This window comes from Nicotiana attenuata, unplaced genomic scaffold, assembly GCF_001879085.1.
Source record: "Nicotiana attenuata strain UT unplaced genomic scaffold, NIATTr2, whole genome shotgun sequence".
Lineage (NCBI taxonomy): Eukaryota > Viridiplantae > Streptophyta > Magnoliopsida > Solanales > Solanaceae > Nicotiana > Nicotiana attenuata.
The window spans coordinates 14,296-18,719 of NW_017676856.1; positions in this window are offsets into that span (position 1 = coordinate 14,296).

Here is a 4,424-nt window from a genome sequence, read left to right on the forward strand (position 1 = left end):
GCAGACCGCAGCCATCCGCTTTCATCAATCAATGTCAACTGCTCTAGACGGGTCTTGACCCACTCACCATCTTCAATTTTAGCTTCGATAATGATCCAGAGAGACGGGGATTTCAACCTCTGCGGGTATCACAGCTTCAGTGACATAGACCAGGAGGTACAGGGTTGCTCCTACCGATGTGCGCATCGTAGCGCGATATCCCAGTAATGCAAAAGGCAACTTTTCATGCCACTGCCTGGAGCTCTGAATCATCTTTCTCAAAATCTTCTTGATGTTCTTGTTTGCTGCTTCGACGGCACCATTAGCTTTAGGCCGATAAGGAGTAGAGTTCCTATGCGTTATTTTGAATTGTTCGCATATTCCTCCATCAAACGACTATTCAGGTTTGCAGCATTATCTGTGATGATAGTTGCAGGGATACCAAATCGACAGATAAGATTGGAGTGCACGAAATCTACCACAGCCTTCTTGGTGACAGATTTGAGAGTGATGGCTTCAACCCATTTCGTAAAGTAGTTAATGGCAACCAGTATGAATCTGTTCCCATTTGAGGCTTTCGGCTCGATTGGCCCAATGACGTCCATGCCCCAAGCAACAAATGGCCACGGTGCTGACATGGGATGCAGTTCTGTGGGCGGTGCATGAATCAAATCACCGTGCACCTGGCACTGATGGCACTTCCGGACAAAGCTGAAACAGTCCTTTTCCATGGTTATCCAGTAATAGCCTGCTCGGAGGATTTTCTTTGCTAAAACATACCCGTTCATGTGGGGTCCGCATACTCCTGCGTGCACTTCATGCATGATTCTTCCAGCCTCTTCTGCGTCAACACATCTTAACAAGTTGAGATCCGGAGTTCTTTTGTACAAGACATCACCACTTAAAAAGAAACCACTCGCGTGTCGTCTAATGGTTCTCTTTTGGTCCCCACTAGCCTGCTCGGGGTATTCTTGCGTTTTCAGAAATCTTTTGATGTCATGGTACCATGGTTGGGTATTTGGTTCTGCTTCAACTGTATTACAATAACCATGCCTTTCCCGGACTTGGACTTCCAAGGGATCTATGTGAGCGTTGCCTGGATACGGCAGCATTGAGGCCAAAGTAGCAAGTGCGTCGGCCAATTCGTTGTGACAACGAGGGATGTACCTGAACTCTATTGACTTGAATCGCTTGCTAAGGTCTTCCACATGCTGCCTGTAAGGGATAAGCTTAACATCTCGGGTTTCCCATTCTCCCTGGGCTTGCCGGATAATCAGATCGGAGTCTCCCGTGATCAACAACTCTTCGACGTCCTGGTCGATTTCCATGTTTATACCCATGATGCAGGCTTCATACTCGGCAGTGTTGTTTGTGCAGAAAAACCGAAGCCGGGCTGTGGCTGGGTAATGCTGTCCAGTAGGTGAGATCAAGACTGCCCCAATTCCCACACCTTTTGCATTTACCGCTCCATCAAAGAACATCTTCCAAGCAGTAGTATCCTCGGATATTGCCTCGACTGAGTTTACCTCTTCATCTGGGAAGTAAGTGTTCAAAGGTTGGTACTCATCATCAACCGGGTTTTCAGCAAAATGATCCGCCAACGCCTGGGCTTTCATTGTCGTGCGAGTGACGTAGACTATGTCAAATTCAGTAAGCAGGATCTGCCACTTCGCTAACCTTCCCGTGGGCATTGGTTTCTGGAATATGTATTTCAAAGGATCCAACCTGGTTATAAGGTAAGTGGTGTAGGCTTGCAGATAATGTCTCAACTTCTGAGCGACCCAAGTTAAGGAACAGCAGGTTCTTTCCAACAGAGTATACTTAGCTTCATAGCTGGTAAACTTCTTGCTCAGATAGTAGATTGCCTGCTCTTTCTTCCGGTTACATCATGTTGCCCAAGGACACACCCAAAAGAGTTTTCCAAGACTGTCAGGTACAAGAACAGAGGCCTCACTGGTTCAGGTGGGACCAAGACCGGTGGATTGGACAGATACTCTTTGATCTTATCAAAAGCTTCTTGACATTCATCCGTCCACTTGATTGCCGCATCTTTCTTCAGCAATTTGAATATGGGTTCACAGATGGATGTCAACTGAGCAATGAACCGGCTGATATAGTTCAATCTGCCCAACAAGCTCATCACATATTTCTTCATTTTCGGAGGAGGCAAATCCCGGATAGATTTTATCTTTGTTGGATCTAACTCAATACCTCTCCGGCTGACTATAAAGCCCAAAAGTTTGGCCGATGGGACTCCAAACACACATTTGGCTGGGTTAAGCTTCAAATCATATTTGCGCAACCGCTCAAAGAATTTCCTCAGGTCCCAAACGTGATCGTCCTGGGTTTTGGATTTGATAATCACGTCATCCACATACACCTCTATCTCTTGGTGCATCATATCATGGAAAATGGCGGTCATGGCCCTCATGTAGGTTGCCCCAGCATTCTTCAGACCAAATGGCATGACCCTGTAACAGTATGTACCCCAAGGTGTGGTAAAAGTTGTTTTCTCTGCGTCTTCTTCATCCATCAACACCTGGTGATATCTTGCGTAACAATCCACGAAGGACTGTATCTCATGTTTGGCGCAGTTATGAACAAGGATGTGGATGTTTGGCAAAGGGAAGTTATCTTTGGGGCTTGCCTTGTTTAAATCTCTATAATCCACACACACTCGGGTCTTCCCATCTTTCTTCGGTACTGGAACTACATTGGCTAGCCATGTGGTGTACCGGACCACTCGGATCACCCCTGCTTTCAACTGTTTCGTGACTTCTTCTTTGATCTTGTCACTGATGTCAGTTTTAAACTTTCTCTGCTTTTGCTGGACAGGGGGATAATTGGGGCAAGTCGGCAAAATTTGAACCAACAAATCGACACTCAGTCCTGGGATGTCATCATATGACCAAGCAAACACATCTTTGAATTCAAACAAGAGTTGGATCAATGCGCCCCGAGTTTTCTCATCTGTGTGAATGCTTATCTTCGTTTCCCTGACTTCTTCAGCACTACCCAAATTGACCAGTTCAGTATCATTTAAGTTCGGCTTAGCTTTATTCTCAAATTGTTCCAATTCTCGATTTATTTCCCTAAAAGCCTCTTCTTCATCGTATTCCGGTTCTTGGTTCATTATTTCACAGTTAGACAACGTGTTTGGATCTGAGCATGAAGTCCGCAAGCATGTCAGTTATTTAAAACCGCATTATTAGAACTGAAAGAAGAAATAAAAATAACGAAAATCAGAAGGAATAAAGAAATATGGACGATGAAACATTGATTTCATTTCATTGAATTTGGAAGATAACAGGGTTTACATTGGAAATTAAAGACATGAAACTAAAGAAAACATCCGAGTTACACCCTGGAATAACTCGTGATGAAGAAAAGGTGGCAGGACAAGTCTACCGGACTCCCGCCTGATTGGGAATGGCGTAGCCTTCCAATTTTGCAGTTTTGCCTTAGGTCCCATGTATAGCACCTCAGCGGTGCTTGGGCCTTCCCCCGGCTGGACCATGTGGGTTTCATACAATATCGTCCTCATTGCCCCATAGATCTCTTCAATTTCGTCGGCCGTAAAGGCCTCATCTTCTTCTTCCTCATGGTATTTCGGCTTGACAAATGTTCTGTACAGATGTGGCACCGGCTGAGGCAAGACCCAACCATCATTCTTCCTATCATCTGCCCATTTACATCGGCTGGAGTGGGTCAGAAGCCTACCCCGAAGAACTTTTCACTAGCGGTCAGGGTGATAGGTTCAGCTATTCCTTGCAGTGATTTCCCAAACCCCTTCCCAGGTTTGTAGCCGTGCCTGATTATTTCTTTAGCCACCATGATTGATGCATTAGAAAGGAAGGGTTAGGGGCAAGGGTTTCCTTCTTCGCACTGGTCCGCGACCACAATCTCAAAAGCCTGGTAGACTATGTGCTCACTCCCCTCTCTTGCTTCAAGACACGGGACTGACGGGTCCCGATAAATAGATTGCTCATCTTCCCCATGGACCACAATCTCTTGATCCTCATGCTCGAACTTCACCATCTGGTGGAGAGTAGAAGGTACAACCCCCGCTGCATGAATACACGGCCTTCCCAAAAGAAAGTTGTAAGAAGTGTCCATGTCCAAAACCTGGAAGGTTACTTCGAAGTCTACTGGGCCGATGGTTAGGATCAGATCAATCTCTCCTATTGTGTCCCTTTTTATGCCATCAAAAGCACGTACACAGACATTGTTGGGTCGGATTCTCTCGGTGCCGATTTCCATGCGTTGCAAAGTGGAGAGTGGGAAAATATCTACCAAAGAACCACCGTCCAACATAACCCTTTTCACATAATACCTTTCGCATTTGACTGTCAGGTGAAGGGCTTTGTTGTGTGCGGCCCCTTTTGGGGGCAAATCATTTTTGCTGAAGGAGATTTGGTTGATTAGCGAAAAAATCTTTCTGCCAT